At 33.8% G+C, this 22,227-nt stretch overlaps 1 protein-coding gene across 1 annotated transcript in view; it reads right to left on the bottom strand.

The window, feature by feature from the left end:
- LOC149927394 (tachykinin-like peptides receptor 99D) overlaps positions 1-22,227 on the bottom strand; it is a 142,937-nt gene that overhangs the window by 67,523 nt on the left and 53,187 nt on the right. The gene's annotated exons all lie outside the window — the stretch shown is intronic.

Raw genomic sequence — 22,227 nt, 5'->3', positions numbered from 1 at the left:
GTTTATTCCCATTCGACCGAAATCCCATTCGACCGAAAGAATTTTAAAATGTAGCCCAATTGGCGGGGTGATTTGGTATTTTATTTATAAGGTATGTACTATCGAAGATCCATGTTTAGGTTAGGTTAGGTTAGGTTAGGTTAGGTTAGAGTTGGTTAAGTTTACTATTTCAGTTTTGGTTCAGTTACTTTTCTTGACTAGGTGAAGATAAAAATATAATTCATGCTCATTCCATTTTATTTTCAAATAAATGCATAGTACAAAGATAGCTATCCGCTCCATTGCAAACGACTTCAGTAACTAAATTGAAAACATAGCAAAAGCCAATTTATATAGCAGCGTTCGGTCGAATGGGACACATAAAAGCGTTCGGTCGAATGGGACACATAAAAACCGCACGTTTCGGCGGAATTCGGTCGAATGGGACACCTCAAAAACCGCCTTCGGTCGAATGGGATTTCGGTCGAATGGGACTAAAGCGGTTAAATAGGTTTTCTCCACTGTTGTTCGCTTTCCCCTTTCCTTAAAAAACTAGTAGAAGTTAACGGTAATCGCGAGTGTAGGGAGTTGTTGTGGCATGAAGGGCTTGCCACCACCCTCCTACTGCGCTGTAACCCGGCCACCTGTTTAAAGGCATTAAAAGTCACTCGATGACTTTGGCCTAAGGTGGTGCCTTGAGTATTTTCCTAGCTGATTATTATTGTTATTATTATTACAAAAGGGCGAGAGACTACCTTGAATATATGGCGCTTTAAATGGTTTTGTTTTCTGCGCATAATTTTTCGCACATTCAAAGTCAAAGGGAGTAGATGTAAGCAAACCTTGACGTCACGTTTTGCCATGAGACAATCACTTGGTTTTCATCGAATACTAAGTCACGAAATTGCTATTAAACCGCCGAATTACGCAGTTATGACCTTACGTAAGCCACGGAGGTTGTCACCCAAGTCAAATTATATAATGACAAATACATCTTATCCTATTATTAGAAATCTAATAGTTCTTTCTATAAAGTAACATGGCCTTCTTGTTTTAATGTAGCTCTTACGTAACTATATTTACCTTTTCCTACACTACGAGCGCGCGCTAGAATCACGAGGAGCTTCCTATTTTCTAACACTCGTGCAAATCACGCGAGCTAAGATAATTCTGCCAAAGCTAAGTCTTGTGACGTAAGAGCAACATGTTATACTTCTACTTTTAACAAGTTGGATAAGCGTAAAAAAATTATAGAAAGAACTATTGTCTCCAAGACTTGCGTGTCGAATGCGAGACATATGGTTAAATCACTAATGATTTATGACATTGGAAACATCTCCCCGGTAATGGATCTCATTATTGAAGTGGTTAACACTCTCGCCTTGCAACAGGACTAGCCAAGTTCGATCCCAGCGTGGCACTGGGTGAAAACTTGGAACCCTTCCATCCGCGTTGAGGTTGTAAGTTCTCTCCCCGATGGTTAGAGCTAGGGATTCACCGATATATCGCTAACCAATATATCAGCCTATATCTTAATATCGATATCGGCCAATATCAACTTAAACAAAGCCGATATTGGCCGGTATTAAAAAAAATTCAGAAAAACATTTAAAAATAAGAAAATTATCGGTTAACTAACTAATTATATTTTATTTGATTGGCCCATGGACCGCGCGAACTCGGTGTACACTGCCGTACCTTTGACAGTGCTAAATGGAACTCGCGAGCCCTTGAAAATATGTACCTTCAACAGTGCTAAATGCACGAACTCGGTGTACAGATTATCTGAGACTGTCTTACCCCTCGGCCACGTACGCCAGACTTCAGAAGCTAGATCATACCTTCTTTTAGACAGGGGTTACAAGTGTAAACAAATACAAAACAATGATATTGGATTTGTGATAGCAAATATGTATCACGTAAAATTAAAAGAAACATATTTGGATATGCTCTTGCAAACATTTTTTCATGAAAAATGAAAATAAAATGGTATGACAGTGCACTGAACCGTCTTATACAATGATTTTATCATATACACTACTGTTATGATAGAAAACTTTGTTAATATCCGACGATATATCGGCCGATATTACCGCCGATATATTGGCTGTACCCATATCGGTACATCAATAGTTAGAGCGGTTTTCCCCCGATCTCTTCGGTTGCCCCTTTCCACAAAAGCTTTCTGAGGTGAACGGTAATAGTAAGTGTAGGGAGCTGTTCGCCCCCCTGGCATGAAGTGCTGGCTTCCACCCTCCTACATAATTTACACAAGTCACTATAGTTGACTTAGGCCATTTTGGTTCCTTGGGTATTAGCCTAGCTGATTGTTTAATAAAGTTACGACGTCGCTAGATTTGAAATCGTCATGACATTGAAGTCTCTACAATGCCATTTGTGTGTCTGGTAATTTTTTTTATTTTGTTGTCATCAAAATTAAAAATATATATTTATTTGATTTAAATTTCTCCCGGAAAATTGATTCACAATTTAGGTGCATTGACAATGTAAAATTAAATTTAAATTGAATTCTAAAATTACATTTAATTAGTACGAGTAATTTAATTTGCTTTTAATTGGCAAGCAAGAACTGCGTATAACATTTAAAAGAAACAATCGATTTTGAAAGAACTGCATTTAAATTTTAGAAAATCAATAAAATTTTATAGAACTGCATTTTAAATTTCGGAATAATTACATTTAAATTGCACAGCAACTACTATATGAGATACCGAGAGCAATTGACTAAATGAGACAAAATACACTCTGTTTACTAGTTCTCATATTTGTCCATCTGGACGCGCTTTAAAGTTACCGATTTTCCGACTTTGCTTTAAAGGTAAAGAGTTTCACTCACTAAGAATCCTATTTGTGAAAAACTGTGGTCGATTTGCAGAGAAAAAAATGCACCTTGAACATTTTCGGCGCCTTACGCTCGGTTGACAATTCCTAGTAGCAAATACGAGTTCCTACCGTAATGTATACAGCACAAATCAAATCGGTGATTCAAATCGGTGAAAAAAGTAGAAAAAATAGTGATGGCGGTTTATCCGATTAAATTTGGATTTTAAAGTGGTTGACATCATTATTTTTTAATGATATATTCGATTGCCTAGGGCTGGATTGGTGACGCTGCTAGAAAAACATTTTTTGCCTCTTCTCGCAAATAGAGAAAATTTGCATGCTCGTATAAGTTGGATTTCGGGAAAGATGGAAACCCCTTGAAAAAAATCGCATAAATGCGATCGACTTTGGAAGAAATCGCCAACATTGATGCTTGTTCATTTCTTTTTAGCCCCTTAAATGCGATGGCGATGGACTGTCTGTCGAGTTTCTCTTTACTCCATTACGCGCTTTTAACGTTCCTCGATGAGTTTAGCCCAAAATTGACATAAGAAAAAAGCCTGGCGTGGTTCGTACCCAAGTTTTTTTCATCCATGGTACATTCGTTTTGGGAACCACACGCTGTTTGCGAAAGTTTCGGTCGCCAAATCCAGTTAGGCCTATCGTCTCCCCGGAGGTTTTATAAACGGCCGTGATATACCCTTCAAGCTCCCCGCGCCCACATTCGACGATTCCGTGTTTGTTCAGAGTCACGGAGCTTGCTTCAATACCTGAGGCGCTGTACGAGCCTGCCTCGCTTTAGAAAATATTCTACCGCTACTCGCGTACCTGCGTTCGCTCATAAACGTACACCACACTTCAAAGAGCCTTGTTACGCGTTGAATCATCATTAATTGTTTGCTACCTACCAAGTTCCGCTTTTTGGGTTGAGTTGATAAGAATCTGAGCCATTTTTGCGTTTCAGCCGTTTATTCTTCGTTTTTACCATAAATCGAAATTTATTCCGCATTTAAATTCAATTCCTTAAATTTGATTATTTCTCTAAAATTTAAATAAAATTATTTCAAATTTGATTGTTTATTTAAATTTTAAATACACAATTATTTCAGATTTAATTGTTTATCTAAAATTTAAATGCAGTTCTTTCAAATTTGATCGTTTCTCTAAAATTTAAATGCAGTTCTTTCAAATTTGATCGTTTCTCTAAAATTGAAATGCAGTTCTTTCAAATTTGATCGTTTTTCTAAAATTGAAATGCAGTTCTTTCAAATTTGATCGTTTCTCTAAAATTGAAATGCAGTTCTTTCAAATTTGATTCCTTCAAATTTGATCGTTTCTCTAAAATTTAAATGCAGTTCTTTCAAATTTGATCGTTTTTCTAAAATTTAAATGCAGTTCTTTCAAATTTGATCGTTTCTCTAAAATTGAAATGCAGTTCTTTCAAATTTGATCGTTTCTCTAAAATTTAAATGCAGTTCTTTCAAATTTGATCGTTTTTCTAAAATTGAAATGCAGTTCTTTCAAATTTGATCGTTTCTCTAAAATTTAAATGCAGTTCTTTCAAATTTGATCGTTTTTCTAAAATTTAAATGCAGTTCTTTCAAATTTGATCGTTTCTCTAAAATTGAAATGCAGTTCTTTCAAATTTGATCGTTTCTCTAAAATTGAAATGCAGTTCTTTCAAATTTGATCGTTTCTCTAAAATTTAAATGCAGTTCTTTCAAATTTGATCGTTTTTCTAAAATTGAAATGCAGTTCTTTCAAATTTGATCGTTTCTCTAAAATTGAAATGCAGTTCTTTCAAATTTGATCGTTTTTCTAAAATTGAAATGCAGTTCTTTCAAATTTGATCGTTTCTCTAAAATTTAAATGCAGTTCTTTCAAATTTGATCGTTTCTCTAAAATTGAAATGCAGTTCTTTCAAATTTGATCGTTTCTCTAAAATTGAAATTCAGTTCTTTCAAATTTGATCGTTTCTCTAAAATTTAAATGCAGTTCTTTCAAATTTGATCGTTTCTCTAAAATTTAAATGCAGTTCTTTCAAATTTGATCGTTTCTCTAAAATTGAAATGCAGTTCTTTCAAATTTGATCGTTTCTCTAAAATTGAAATGCAGTTCTTTCAAATTTGATCGTTTTTCTAAAATTGAAATGCAGTTCCTTCAAATTTGATCGTTTCTCTAAAATTTAAATGCAGTTCTTTCAAATTTGATCGTTTTTCTAAAATTGAAATGCAGTTCTTTCAAATTTGATCGTTTCTCTAAAATTGAAATGCAGTTCTTTCAAATTTGATCGTTTCTCTAAAATTGAAATGCAGTTCTTTCAAATTTGATCGTTTCTCTAAAATTGAAATGCAGTTCTTTCAAATTTGATCGTTTCTCTAAAATTTAAATGCAGTTCTTTCAAATTTGATCGTTTTTCTAAAATTTAAATGCAGTTCTTTCAAATTTGATCGTTTCTCTAAAATTTAAATGCAATTTTTTAAATTTGATTATTTATCTAAAATTGAAATTCAATTATTTAAAATTTGATGGTTTTCTTAAAATTTAAATGCAATGTTTTAAAATTTGATGGTTTTCTTAAAATTTAAATGCAATGTTTTAAAATTTGACTTTTTGTCTTAAATGTAAATTGGAGTTCTTTTAAGAATCTACACGATTTTCTCATAACTTTATTATTTTTCATATTATTTCATTAATGCACAAGACACGGGGTCCAGTAAGTGTATGCACTTTGAATTTCCTGTACAATTGTAAATATGTTTCACAGTAGTCAAAATAATTAGCGATTGTTGTGTAGAATCGTGGCCTACGTTATTAGAAAGGCTAGTACACTAAATATTTCTTCAATTAATTTAAGACATGTTAATTCGACAATTATTGCTACTAGGTTCTCTCGTATCTGGAGAGAATCGTAATAGGCTTTATTAGCTTCTCGAAACAAATATAATTCCAGGAATTTATTATATAGAAAGAAATAATATTTAATTCCAGGAATTAATTAACTAGAAATAAATAATATTTAATTCCAGGAATTTATTATATAGAAAGAAATAATATTTAATTCCAGGAATTTATTATATAGAAAGAAATAATATTTAATTACAGGAATTAATTAAATAGAAATAAATAATATTTAATTCCAGGAATTAATTATATAGAAAGAAATAATATTTAATTCCAGGAATTAATTATATAGAAAGAAATAATATTTAATTACAGGAATTAATTAAATAGAAATAAATAATATTTAATTCCAGGAATTTATTAAATAGAAATAAATAATATTTAATTCCAGGAATTAATTAACTAGAAATAAATAATATTTAATTCCAGGAATTTATTATATAGAAAGAAATAATATTTAATTACAGGAATTAATTAACTAGAAATAAATAATATTTAATTACAGGAATTAATTAACTAGAAATAAATAATATTTAATTCCAGGAATTAATTAACTAGAAATAAATAATATTTAATTCCAGGAATTAATTATATAGAAAGAAATAATATTTAATTACAGGAATTAATTAAATAGAAATAAATAATATTTAATTCCAGGAATTAATTATATAGAAAGAAATAATATTTAATTCCAGGAATTAATTATATAGAAAGAAATAATATTTAATTACAGGAATTAATTAAATAGAAATAAATAATATTTAATTCCAGGAATTTATTATATAGAAAGAAATAATATTTAATTCCAGGAATTAATTATTTAGAAAGAAATAATATTTAATTACCGGAATTAATTAAATAGAAATAAATAATATTTAATTCCAGGAATTTATTATATAGAAAGAAATAATATTTAATTACAGGAATTAATTAAATATAAATAAATAATATTTAATTTCAGGAATTTATTATATAGAAAGAAATAATATTTAATTCCAGGAATTAATTATATAGAAATAAATAATATTTAATTACAGGAATTAATTAAATAGAAATAAATAATATTTAATTCCAGGAATTTATTATATAGAAAGAAATAATATTTAATTACAGGAATTAATTAAATAGAAATAAATAATATTTAATTCCAGGAATTTATTATATAGAAAGAAATAATATTTAATTCCAGGAATTAATTATATAGAAAGAAATAATATTTAATTACAGGAATTAATTAAATAGAAATAAATAATATTTAATTCCAGGAATTTATTATTTAGAAAGAAATAATATTTAATTACAGGAATTTATTATTTAGAAAGAAATAATATTTAATTACAGGAATTAATTATATAGAAAGAAATGATATTTAATTCCAGGAATTAATTATATAGAAAGAAATGATATTTAATTCCAGGAATTAATTTTATAGAAAGAAATAATATTTAGTTCCAGGAATTAATTTTATAGAAAGAAATAATATTTAGTTCCAGGAATTAATTATATAGAAAGAAATAATACTTAGTTCCAGGAATTTATTATTTAGAAAGTAATAATATTTAATTCCAGGAATTAATTATATAGAAAGAAATAATATTTAATTCCAGGAATTAATTATATAGAAAGAAATAATACTTAGTTCCAGGAATTTATTATTTAGAAAGAAATAATATTTAATTACAGGAATTAATTATATAGAAAGAAATGATATTTAATTCCAGGAATTAATTATATAGAAAGAAATGATATTTAATTCCAGGAATTAATTTTATAGAAATAAATAATATTTAGTTCCAGGAATTAATTTTATAGAAATAAATAATATTTAGTTCCAGGAATTAATTATATAGAAAGAAATAATACTTAGTTCCAGGAATTTATTATTTAGAAAGAAATAATATTTAATTCCAGGAATTAATTATATAGAAAGAAATAATATTTAATTCCAGGAATTAATTATATAGAAAGAAATAATACTTAGTTCCAGGAATTTATTATTTAGAAAGAAATAATATTTAATTACAGGAATTAATTATATAGAAAGAAATGATATTTAATTCCAGGAATTAATTATATAGAAAGTAATAATATTTAGTTCCAGGAATTAATTATATAGAAAGAAATGATATTTAATTCCAGGAATTAATTATATAGAAAGTAATAATATTTAATTACAGGAATTAATTATATATAAAGAAATAATATTTAATTACAGGAATTAATTATATAGAAATAAATTATATTTAATTACAGGAATTTATTATATAGAAAGAAATAATATTTAAGTCCATTAATATAAATTGTTTTAATAAAAAAAGGTTGTTTTGTTTCATTGGAAAAGGCTTAGCCTAACTTTTGGAAAATCCCTTATCAGATCTAGATTAGAGGGCCATCTTTCGTAAATCAGAAGCAAAGAAACCAAGTCGTCTCGTCGGAAGACTTGCGTGGACCGTTATAATAACGTAGGCAACGGTATAATTGACTTCCTACTCAAAAGATAAGTCCCTTTAGCGAGAAAAATACGGAACTTAAAAATAAATTACCACGCGACTGTTCTGGCCGCACGCGCTCACAATGACGACGAGGAAAAAAGCACGTATCAGGCTTAATGACTTAAGCCAAGGTTATGAAATCAGTTTTCAATTAAAGTTTATCTTAATTTTGTAGGTCCAAACGGGCAATCTAAATTATTGGCTTTAAAGCATTGTACGATCGACGTGGCTTTACTCAAGATTCGTAGTTCGCTCGTGGGTGTGGTTTGTGTTCGTAGCCATAGCAACGCGTGTAGGTCGGCCATGACATTAAGACGCTCATGGCAGTCACATTATTATTCGGGGGGGATTGGGAGGTGTTTTGCCTCGTGATCTCTGATGTCAAATTAATGTTCTGGCGACCGTTTCAAGGCGGGGCTTAGCTTAGCGGGGAATTTATATTCTTATATGCTAATATTTATCAGACTCACGCCTGTTTCACTAGTAAACTTCAAATTCCAAAATCTTTATCGATTATAACTATAGCCATAAACGTATAATATTGTTACATAAGTGTGACACTTCATATTTTTCACATGCAAAGGTTTTACTGAGAGTTATTCACAAGACAGACGGCATTACGGGTTTTGTCGCCGTTTCGCATTCGCTTGCTAACGCGTCACACGTAGCCTTTGACAGCACCTCGCTAGGGGGAGATTTTCTTCTTGTGATGACGTCACTCCGTTACTAGCTCTCAGTAAAATAATCACCAAAGTGACAAACTTATCGAACAATGTTATAGATTTATGCTATAGCTTGTAGCGCGGGCGTCGGAGATCAGATCTCAACCTAGGGACAATCGACTTAAGCGAACCCCTAAGGTACCCGTCTACAATTAATAAAAAAAGAAAACCAAAGGAGATAATAATGAATGAATACGCCCGGGACTACTCGCGTAACGTGATATGGTGGGGTTAGCGAGGGTCCTCAGTATTAAATTGGTGTCTAGGAGAAATTTGTAATTAAACGTATCAAGCCATTTGTTAGATTGCCACACACTAAATGATTTAATTTAACCTCAATATCCTAACCAAACATTTAGGCTAACTTAAAATTACCTAAATACTAATTAAACTAAATGAAATATTAACAAACTAAGCAACTGGCTAGTGCTCGCGACATTAACGAAATGTAAAATATAGGTTGCAACCATTACTTAACCAAGTTCATCCCGAAATGTTCAGTTGAACTGCGGAAACGTTATCGTAGTGGCAGAGTCCGGTTGGAGCCGTGGTAGAATCTGAGCGACGTTGTTGAGTATTCGGAACGGCGGAACACAGAATTTATGTTGGTGGGGCGATGGTATACCACGTAAAATGTGATTAAAGTAGCCACTGGATGGTTGGGCTTCAATTCATGGAACCGATGATATTTTCGACATAACGAATTTGCCAATAAAGATTGTTGTTGCCCCTAGCTTCAAGTCAACATATATACAGCTCGAAGGTTAAACAAAACACGACTTTAACGTCCAAAATTAGTTGAAATAAAAATTATTTTGCTCCGGTCATAAAATGAGTCCTTTTCAAAATCAAATCCCGAACCTTTACAATTTCTTTTTAGCTCGCGTCCGAGCGCGCGTTATTAAAAACTCGCGTTATTTATCTCGCGTATTATTTTCCAACTCTTCAATTTTCAGAATAAATAGAAACGTAAAAATATGTATAATACATGTAGGCATATGTTGACACAATAAATAATTTATAATATATAATGTAATGTATAAGAAATATAAATGACAATACAACAAGTGGTCTTGGGCACGTCGGCATATCAATAAGGGGTGAAAGGGGCGCTGTGATCTCCTCGCTATCCCACAAAACCAAAGATCTCCCGGTAAAAGGCCCTTCCCTTACCAGGAATATAACACAAATCACCCAATCACCAAAATATTCGACCAGCAATTATTTTAGGGGAAGGGGATCGTATATTTATTATTATTTTGATATTTCGCATTACAAGCTAATGACGTAGAAAAAATATTTTCACGTGACCTCCCGTATTTTATAGAAACACCTATTATAAATTCATGGTTTTACTTTCTAATGTAGAAGCTTGCTAACAATTGTGAGTTCCACCTCTCGCCTTCTCAGATAAGGGTCTGGTACGGTTTTAAATCCATTATAGGATTGGCATACTTCTAATAGAAAATTTATGAACATTTTTGATAGTCGGTTTTATTTATATCGGTAATCCCTATAAAACCCATTTGCCGTTAGTTAGAAAACATAATTTACAAAAGGGCGAGAGACTACCTTGAATATATGGCGCTTTAAATGGTTTTGTTTTCTGCGCATCATTTTTCGCGCATTCAAAGTCAAAGGGAGTCGATGTAAGCAAACCTTGACGTCACGTTTTCGACAACGTGTTTAGAAATTTGAAAAATAAGAATTCTACTCGAAATCGGTGTTAGATGAGGCATCGACAAATAAGATAGGGACTCATAAGGTAACCATATAAATGTTTGCCCTTTACTGTCTAGCCTAACTAACGACGCGCCCTCTAGCGCGGCTCTCTGGAGTAAGAAATTTAGGACAAAATGGCAACGTCCAAACGAGTCAACGAGAAGTCGCTAATAAAAGGTAAAAAATGTTTTTGTGAGTAATTTTGATACAGGATTAATTAATTTTGTGTTAGTAATAATAAATTTGTAATAGTTAGGAAATGAAATGAATCTTTCTAGCCTTGTGTTTAGAATATTTTTTTTTTGATAATTGCTTATGACTTCTAGGCCTTGGCTAATAGGTTTTTGTGAGATATTCTTAACAACGATTTTGAAAACCTTAGAACCTAATATGTGAAATATTATAAACAGACTGATTAATACCTTTCCAATTAGTGGAAATGGATGTGGATTTAAAATAGTTGGTCCAGATTGTCCTATGAAATGTAGTGAGCAAACATATTTGGCAAATTGGCACTCTTCTTGTAGTCGAATTTATCAATATAGGCCAAGTCCTAACCGCTGTTCAATAACCACGTTTCAAATTTTGTAAATGGTTTTTTAGGGTTTGGAAACCTATAGTATTTAATTCCCTCAACTTCGTGCCTTGAACCATTCTTGCAGTCGCCATAAAAACACTTTTTTCCCGTCATTATACGTAAAAAATTTAAATTTTTCGTAAATAAACAGAGAGCTAGGAGGCAGCCATATTGTCCTATATTTTTGTTTCCTTAAAAATTCGTGAGATGGCGATCCAGTCGTTAAGCGTGACTGTTCTTGCGAAATTTCCCAGCCGGGAGTTTGGCTTACCCATAGAGATAGAAAAGAAATAGAGCGAAGATTACCGCGTTAAGGCACCCCTGTTTTTGACCGAGAAATTTAATCCCCCCCCCCCACGCATGTATGAAAGCGGAGATGGGCAGAATTTTCAACGCCATCTATCCTTCCTTTGTTTACATCAAATGACAGTTGATTTTCCAAAAGGCATAATGTATTTCATTTCACCGCGCGTCGATGGCGCCACGTAATCTGCCCATCTCATGGCGTCCTACATTGGCGAAAAGGCGGTCGGCACTCGCGGTCAGCTTCGCCAGATACCATAGTGCCTCTATTTCTTTTCTATCTCTATGGGCTTACCTTATGAGTCCCTATGTTATTTGTCTTTAATAAACACCCGAGTAACTTCATTATATGATCAATAGATGGCCTTAGTGTTCTTCCGTTTTTTAAATGCGTATTTTTAAAATAAGAACACCCACAGATAAAAATTATCTCGCAACTTACGGGGTTTGCAATCAAGTTAGCGCGGAAAAGTCATCATGTTAATTTACGTTGAAAAATTAGCAGTTTTCATTGTTGCCGAAGGTAACAGTGACTTCGAGTACAGGTAGCTTTACAAACGTAATTTCCTGGTAACTTCTTTCTGTTTGGGGGAATAAAACCAAAACTTAGTTGCTTTAGGCTTTAAAATGGAATTCCCTAACAAAGACTGTTAGCGTTCCTCTTTAACCCTCGGTTCCGCCATTTTGTTTATTTACATCGACTCCCCGGTTCACCGTTCACCACGATAAAAATTTTCCCCGCTGCCAGATTTTTGTACAAATAAGGAGAAATATATTAAAATGGCTTCACATTTATAGTTATTTCAGGATGATATTTATTTGGTGCACAGATATAACTTTGAAACGAAATAACTATTACAGAGCTCTGTACTCATTATGACCACTATGTTAAATGTACGCAACTCCACTTATTGGAGAATAAGCAATTCCTCGTGCAGCCTATTTTCGTAAATTTCGTTGCCATGTTCACACGTTTATGTCGGCCATGACATTAGGACGCCCATGGCTCTCATGTGATTATTGGCCAAACAGGATCGTGTGATACTTTGCCTCGTGATTGGTGACGTAGAATAATGTCATAGCGGCGGTTTTAATTGGGCAGGATTTAACTACGACGTATATCCAAGACACTACGAGCAAGCACCGAACAGTATTGCAAAATACCAGAATTTGATGGTCCGGATGTGCAGGATGGAACTGATACCTTTAAATGTTATTCAAGCATTATGATACCTTCATATATATCGAGAAAAATGTGTAGTTCAAATTTTACATCGCTTGTTTTTACCATAGACCGTATTTTCCTTTCTGTGGAACTTGCTTCAGCGCAGTAGCGGCGCTAAGGGTGGGCTGAAGTGGGCTTTAGCCCCCGTGCATTTCTGAGAGGGGCCACATATTTATATTAAAAGGGCCACATATTCATAATTAAGAAGCCTCATATTTTAATTTATGAATTTTCATTATCTCTAGAAATTTGTTTTATTGCGAAGAAACGTTTTTCTGGAAAAAATCTTTCAAAATCAATTTGTTTACTCAAAAAGGTAGTAGACCATAAACATATAGATTCGGGAGGAAGGTAGCGGAATATGAGAGAAAGTTGAAAAGAAAGGGGCTTATGGGAATTTACGGAAATATCCCAGGCATGCACGTGTCCCCTCCAGGTCAGATACAAGGTCAGTAGGGGGTCCAAAAAACGCGACGAGAGCCGCAACAATAAAACGACCTTGCTCTTCTCGCTTCCTAGAAAATTTTGGGTTTTTTCGATTTCACCACTTTTGCGAAATATGATCAATCCAAGGTTCCCACTAAGGCCCACAAAATTCTTAGGGCTAAGGGGCCACAAAATTCTTAGGGGCCACAAAATAATTAGCCCACCTGTGAAAAAACCTTAGCGCCGCTACTGCTTCAGCGGCACCATTAGCAAGTTTATACTAAATGTGGTTGATGGTAAACCCCTTGATGTCAAATTTCGGCGCCGTAACCCTTCTCTTCGGGCCCTAAGGATTTGCTTAGTTTGCTTAATTGCTGGTTTTCACCAGGGAAAAAACGTAACGACGCAAAAACTCCCCATTAGGCCTATTACAATTTTTGCGTCTCCATCCTGGTGTTGTTGCCCTAGTTTAAACCAGCCTTTTAAAGGTTAATCCAGACCCACGAAAGAGGAGGGGTTATTTTATTTTAACCCAAATTTTTCAAATCACGTTTTAAATGAAGTCATTTGTTACCATTCTTCTTTCAAATCCGTTCCTTTTTCCCCCTGCTAATTTGAAGTAAGGGAAGGATGGCTATTTGAAGGACTTTCAGAGAGTAGACATCCGTGTAACTGAGAGGAGGGCAGGACCCGGGGAAAGTCGATTTGTCTTTGGCCGCTGTAAAATATTGAAGTCCGTGTCTGTCCGACCCTCACCGACCTCGCTACTGCCGTAAGTCGAAAAGGTAGTCATTTATCATTGCTTCAAATCAATCTTGATGGAAAGAGACCTCTGTCTACATGTCCACGGAGGAATGGCGCTGGTCCTTTGGCACAACCGATTATTTGTATCCCACGATGGCGAAATATTATCCGATTCGATTCGTGTCTTTACAAAAAGGAATGATATTAACGACAGTCTCTTTTATCGGAGGAAACACAAAACGAGCGCCGTACAAAAGGCCGATTTCGTATACTTAATTTTGTGTGGGGTGATTCGCGTTCTTTTATGCCCCGTTGAATAGCTCACGTTATGTCCTAACCAGATATAAGTAATTCTTTACTCAATCAAAAGATTAGACGGGTCATGGAACGATGTATTTACGTATAAATGATTACAGAAGTGTATATCTCTTACCCGAGAAGTATACAACATATATTTATCTTGGCTCGCGTGGCATGCAGGGCTTGCCACCACCCTCCTTCGCATTGTAACCCGGCCACCTGAATTAAAGGCTTCAAAAGTCGCTTGATTACTTAGGCCTAAGGTGGTGCCTTGGGTATTAGCCTAGCTGATTATTATTATTTATTTATTTATTTATTTAAAGCGTCCATCTAGGCATTAAAAATGAAACGTCTACAGTCGCAGGCTCTAACTACTTTTAAAAGGACGCGATTTTCCCCGGCAAACACAGCGTCAGGATTCGCAATTTACCACGAGTGTTACTCCGCCTAGCTATGTAAAATGTAAAAATTACATTTCCACGATGTATTAATTTGGGTAAGTCACTGACAAGGAGACTACCCGAGGTGGTTATCTCCGATTTGGTTCAAACTCGGGTGGTAAGTAGACCTTCATGTAACTTGCAAATCCCTAAAAGGGTGGACAAGAATGGGCTTTCGTTTTGCCATGGCAACCAAAAATGTTTTCCACAACTTAAACACTGATTACTTGTATTTACGCAATATAGGTATATTTTCTCATATTTACCAAAATTGAGGTATATTGGTCTAAAGGTACCAGATTTAGCTATGATCTGAATTATGTATCTAATTGTTGAACCTTTTTTTAATTTTTTGAAAAATATTGATTTTCCCATGTTAATTTCCTTAGAGAAAATCAGTTTTTAAGTTGTGAAAAACATTTTTGGTTGCCATGGCAAAACGAAAGCCCATTCTTGTCCACCCTTTTAGGGATTTGCAAGTTACATGAAGGTCTACTTACCACCCGAGTTTGAACCAAATCGGAGATAAACACCTCGGGTTGTCTCCTTGTGAGTGACGTATTTCAACCCGGACTTTTTTTTCTTGCGGAATATTTTTAAAAATCGGAAGCGGTGTTCTAAGCAGTGGTGGCAACAGGATTTGTGGGTTAGTTGGCCAAGTATAAGAGTTAGTATTATCCTCGCTTATATTATACTTTGTGTAATTATGATTATTAGTTCACCTTGAAATAGCTTTAAGATACATATTCGGAGTCCGCAACGTAGGCTGCGTACACTAAAACGTGTACAAATAACTCGTACTGATAAATAGCATCAAAATTGCTTCATATTTACTATAAAGGTTTCTTTATCAATTCATTCAAAGTTGAAGCTAACCATTATGACCATAATATATAATCCAAGATAATATAATCCTCTTACCCTAGATTCGAAATAACTGCCTCACGCGTAGTCAATAGCGTTTACCCACTTCCTGGAGGTGCTCCGAAAAAATTCCCTCCATAGATACCATGGTCACCAACTATAGATACGACCACGGCCAACTTTGAATATATGCTGTTCGCGCAAAGTTGGCTGTGGTAGGACTATGTCAGTTAAGAGCAACAAACACCTTGGAGTAGAGATGATGACTGGAGGGGAAAAGAGGGTGGGAAGTCTGTAAGGTCAACGTTACAAAGAATCCTTGGCTCCACGGTAGGGGCGCCTTAGTGTCACCCTCATTCGGGTTTTTATTGAAATGAAATTGTAAATATTCGCCATGCTTTAGTTTTGAAGCTTGGAGTAGTTTAGAATGATTTTTTTATTTCCGATTGTATTAGTTCTTTTTATAATGGATTGTTTTAGTTTAAATTTTTTTGGATAACAAACATGATCACACAAATATCAAATTTTCAAAAATTATTAAAAAACAATGAGGGTAAATTTTGTTCTATTATCTAATATTGTACTATAAACCAAGGCCTAACAAGTTTTTTTCTCTTTTATAAATTAAAATTATTAATTGAATCACTTTTGCAATTTTTATAACAGCAGTACTTTTTCATTATGAACAATTCTAACTATGCCAATGGCTAAACTATATATTACCGTCTTTAAAACATGATTTTGATTGTAACAAATTTGCCATTCAAACCTCTAAGTTCAAACCTTTAACGGTTTGTTCGGCCTTGGTTCTAAAAAATCAAGATCAAATATTCACAACACCCTTGGAAATAACTCTCTTTTTCTTCGCTAGACTAAGGTAAAACGTAGGCCCCTACCAAAAACGCAATGCATGCTGGGAGGGCTTAGGCCGAATTGATGGGGGAATAGACTCAATGCTACAGATATGGGAATTTCCCCTCCAGTCTACTTCTCTACTCCAAGCAAACACAACACCCCACACAAGGAGAACGCAACCCGTCAAAAGTCGTGGATTTTCGTGTGTACGTTTTTTATTGGTTAGATGCTTTAGCGCCTGCTGCCGTCGGAAGGGGAAAATTCGGAAATTGTCTTCCCCCCGCCCGTAAAACGTTCATCGTAAAGGCTCGTGACGCTCGTCCAATGAAATTCGTACACAACCCTTCGTTAGCGTGTTTAAAGGCTAGCTGCGTTCTCCTTGTGTTTGTTGCTCCTAGCTGGCAGCGACAGATGGAGGCCGATTTTTCGGAGGTCACGTGTCGGAAGTGGGTAAACGCTTCGTTAGAAAAATATCAATAACAAAGCTCTCTATTGTTTTCCTTTTTAATTTGACCAAGAATGTATTTATATATAATTAGGGAGAATGACTATCTTAAGTCATTGAGATGCGTATGTTTCACAGCGTTGAAAGACGTACGTACTAGGGAACCAATGAGTTAGCAGTCCACCACCCTAGCTCCTACGCATTGTAACCCGGCCACCTGAATTAATGGCTTTAAAAGTCACTTGATGACTTAGGCCTAAGGTGGTGCCTTGGGTATTAGCCTAGCTGATTATTATTATTAATATTTGATTGACTATTAACCAAACAGGATTCTGCCACATATAAACTTTTAATTTGAATATGTTCTTTGATAATAAGCTATTTTTATTAACCTGATTCTAAACTCCGTCTTAAGCTTTTTTTATTTTATTATCCGCTTTAATTTGTACTTCTTTCAAGAATTCCAGACACTTTGAAACGAATTAATTTCGAGGCAAATTGCACGTTTGTTTCTTATTTCAATTTAAACCAAAATCTTACATTTTACGAATAAGGTATTAAACGTAATCCTCAATTTAATAACTCTTTTTTTTTTCAATTTAATAATTTCATCTCATTCATTCTACTTACCGCCACAAACATTATTTCTCTTTCATTGTTTCGCTCACTGGAAAAATATACGAGAAGATTGAGACGTTTTAATTGAATGATAAAAAAGTGAAAAACTAAATTTGAATTTCTAAGAGAAACCTCGACGGAATTCGTATTTTCAAGATGCATAAAAAGAGGTTAAAAAAATAAAAAGTTGAGATTTGGCAGACCCGAAAAACGCTGGTTCTTATTATTCATGGACTGCTAGATAGATGGCGGCACTTTCTAATGCCCCGTGAATGCCCTTCCAGCCTTCCCATTCATTTTATTCTTCGAATGTAAATTAAATTTTCTGTCGCTGAGTGGCGCTGTGATTGATTACTATAAAAAACGAAGGGGGGCTGAAAAACTATAAATTTTTTAGAAAAAGGGGGTTTGATTTTTTCCACCGAAAAAAACGGCGATAGAGGTCGCTAGGGTTGGAAGGCGTGGATTTCGACGGAATGAGCTGAACTTTTATTCTGACCCTCTCTCATGGTAATCGTCTGCCAAGGAGTGCCATTTTCAATTTTTATGATTAAATTTTCTCCTTTTTTATGGTAAGGGTTTTATTATTATTATTCCCTTCGGTGCTAACATTGAGGAAAATCATACCAGAAAAATGCTTATCGTATGTCGTACGATAAACCGAAAATGCCAACCTCCTTTTTTCAGCTTTATGGAGTAATATCAACAGGGAATTTTCAGCCTAGACCAGTTTTATTTCAGCGAGAAATATAAAAAGGGCGATAAAGAATAATAACTTCTAGAATAATTCGAATTTACGCCTCTCGAGCGCTGCTGCCGGTCTCAGCTCAAACACAAATGAATAAGAAAAATGTCACTCGACTTACGTTACCATGGTAACGTAGGACTATTGCCACGAATGTACGGGTATTTTTAAGATATTTTATTGGGGACGGAGAAAGTTATGGCGTGTAATATATTGGAAGATTTGAAATTGGATAAATTTACGTTTGCCACTCTAAGCAACATTTTAAATTTAAAATTTTAAGGCAAGGCAAAATATCTAGTACATTTGGCGGAAAAATACTCGGGAATTTCTAATTTCGCCTATTGAGTTTGCAAGTCCTCTCCACCACTGGTTAAAGGGGTTTTCCGAGCTCTTCGGTTTCCCCTTCCATATAAACTTGTTGAGGTTAACGGTAATAGTTAAGTGTAGGGAGCTGTTGGCTCGCGTGGTATAAAGGGCCTGCCACCACCTTCCTACGCATTATAACCTGGTCACCTGTATTAATGACTTTAAAAGTAGCTATAGGTGACTTAGGCCTAAGGTGGTGCCTTGGGTATTAGCTGATAATTATTATTATTGATTATTATATTTAAGACCGCGAACATTCATAGATTAAATAATTATAAATTCATGTCCATTTTGTATAATCATTTCTTTCGCAGAACGAACGTAACTTATCCGCAATTAGCTTATTTTTTATCTCGGTGGCGGGCGCGGGGGGGGGGGGGTTAATTGGTTTTTAATTAAGCTCTCGAAGGAGGAAGATAATTAGCCCCCCCCACATACACCCCGCTGTTACGTTTCTAATTGTTTATGTAAATAGTGTCATTTTCACCTCATCCGGATGCGAGCGCGATAAAAATGCGTTAATTATACACCTGCTCCATTCCGCCATTGAGTTCACCAGAAATTTCGGTAAATAGGAAAAGCATTTTTTAGACAAACTCGGTCGATTTTGGCGGAGGTGGCTGAGAGTGGGCTAAGGCGTAATCATCACAATGGTTTGATTAATATTCCGCGTGTGGTCGTGGTGCGGAGGCGATGGACAAAGGACGAAATGACACCCCGTCGTTTCATTCTAATTCCAAAATTGCGGGAGCCAAGTTTGACCTGAATAAATTCGAGATACGAGGTTTTAATTGCCTCGCAAATAAGTTAGATAATCAGGACCACCTCATTTCCCTACCCCCCACTCCCGGTGCCACCCTGCTGATTTCCGTTAGCTTTGGCCACATTTCATTATTGATTAATTAATAATCCTACTTGTTATACATCAAGGGAACTTATTTTAATATAAAGGTTGTTTTAAAATGGTCGCCCCCCCCCCCTCGCGTCCTGTCTTGGAAGCATGGTCGACATTGAAATATTCTCCCGCTTACCAAGGCTTACTGTGGGGGTTTATTCCTAATACGTCAAACACCCGCTGGCACCCCTGCGGTTACGCTTCACGGTTATGCTACAAACTTTATTAACTTAATATTATGAACTTGATTGGCTTTCCATTTTAATCACAAAATATTAGGTATTGTATCTCATTAAAATTACCGGTTTCGTTTTGCTACATTTTTAAAATTTCTGATACTTATTTGGGAAATGTTATCAGAAGTTAATCAAGTTATCGATTTTAATATTTAATTATTTACAAAGCAAATTTTCCCAATTTTATTGTTTAATATTGACTTATTTACAAGGCATATTTTCCCAATTTTATTGTTTAATATTTACTTATTTACAAGGCATATTTTCCCAATTTTATTGTTTAATATTTAATTATTTACAAGGCATATTTTATATATTTTATTGTTTAATATTTAATTATTTACAAGGCATATTTTCCAAATTTTATTGTTTAATATTTACTTATTTACAAGGAAAATTTTCCCAATTTTATGGTTTAATATTTATTTATTTACAAGGCATATTTTCAAAATTTTATTGTTTAATATTTAATTATTTACAACGAAAATTTTCCAAATTTTATTGTTTAATATTTAATTATTTACAACGAAAATTTTCCCAATTTTATGGTTTAATATTTATTTATTTACAAGGCATATTTTCCAAATTTTATTGTTTAATATTTAATTATTTACAAGGCAAATTTTCCCAATTTTATTGTTTAATATTTACTTATTTACAAGGCAAATATTCCCAATTTTATTGTTTAATATTTACTTATTTACAAGGCATATTTTCCCAATTTTATTTTTTAATAAATATAATGTATATAAAATATTTATAAACTTATTTTAAGAAATCACTGGGAGCTTGCGAAGGTACACGTTTCAAACTAATACCATTAGTACAATAGGAAGATAGATACTTTTGATTACACACTTCTGATATAACGCGTTATCCATACATTCATAAAGGACACATTTTAGCGTGAAATATTAATCAAGATGGCAGCCTCGACTTAAAGAGATGGTATAGAAGTGGGCGCAAAATTCCCAACCGTCACTTGATTGTCATACCTATACCGTCACCTTGCGATTAGCGTTGCCAAGGGGCGTGGTCCCCGTTGCTAGGCTGATCAACCCGTGTAGTTTAAATCATTCATTTTAGTCTTGTTCAGAAAGAGTTAACCTTGTTTAAGACTAGTTAGAGAACTTGGAAGCCTATTATACGCTTCATCCCAACTTAATCTTTCTTTTTATTGAAGAACTTGGAATTTCAAGTTTATTGAAGGACTTCAAAAGCTTAAAACTATGTAAAGTACTAAAGTCTTCACGCTTGAAACTATTAGGCTCAACTTTATCACTCTACGTTTTATATAAATCTAAGCGAGACACCAATTCAATAGAACGTAGAGGTAGTCTGGAAAATTATTTCAACCGGAAATAAAAGTACCGGATAAATACAATAGCGTAAGTAACATATTAAAAAATAAGTGTGACACTTCCTATTCTCACTGCGCTATTTGGTTAGGACAGTCTGATGGGTCAATGACCATATAATAACTTGGGTCAGGGTTGGCATAGAACCAGCCATACCGGTTATAGCCACCTGGTTAAATCCGGTTATAGCCACTTGAAAAAATCCAGATTTTTGTGGCTTTTTTTAAAAAAAAATTACAATATGAATATTTTAGTAAATTAATAGTTTTTATTTAGAAATTGAGTTTATTTTTTGTTTCATATTTAGAAACCGGTTTACTTTTACCAGTTTTTCGGTAGGTTTAAAGTTCCCAAGTTCGCTGCCTCGCTTCTGTCATAAGAATCAAAAGAATTCAGTTATTTTATATAGTTATTTCGCTTTATTTGTTTAGTTTCTTATTTACGACAATAAATGCAGACAATTTCTACATACATAAGTAAAAGGTACTGTTTATATTTTAGCCGGTTATAACCGAAAAAAACTGGTTATCGCTAATTAAAACCACTGTTCTGGATTTTTTCATAAAAAGCCGGCTTTTTTCCAACCCTGACTTGGGTAGCTGAGGACTAAGAACTATCCGGAAGCTGTTAGTAGTCTTTGGAAGTGACCGAGAAATCGCTTTTTTAATCGGAACAGCCAAGGCTTATTAGATATTTATAAACAAACCATTTGTTTCGAATTGGACACCTAAGCCCATTTAAGCTTGTATTTTTCACTATCTCACTAACCAGACTAGTGTTGTAAGTCGGGAAATGACCGAGGCCTTTTTTCCGGAAAAGTTTCCGTATTTTTCCGAAAAAAATAAAAAAAGTTTTAATTCCATGATTAGTCTAATATATTGTTTGCAAATTTAAATAAAGCGGCATTTTCGCCTCATTTTTTTCGAATCTAAAAGTAAAACTAAACCTCTAGACTACTTTAAACTGATTAACAATGTAACACTATTAATGTTTTGTAGTATGTTTACTGATATTAGACATTTTATATCGATAAAAAGTTAAAAACATTAAAAACCTTTAAAAAGTAATTTATATTTAAATTTTTTATTTTTCCGGAAAATTAACAACACTAAACCAGACAGTACTTTCGTGACGAGTTTCCTGTTCCGAAACTTCCGATTACCA

This window comes from Leiobunum rupestre, chromosome 9 (genome assembly GCF_980474605.1).
Source record: "Leiobunum rupestre chromosome 9, qqLeiRupe1.1.hap1, whole genome shotgun sequence".
Taxonomy (NCBI): domain Eukaryota; kingdom Metazoa; phylum Arthropoda; class Arachnida; order Opiliones; family Sclerosomatidae; genus Leiobunum; species Leiobunum rupestre.
The sequence above is the reverse complement of the archived record's forward strand: the minus strand, read 5'-3'. Positions and strand labels throughout refer to the sequence as shown.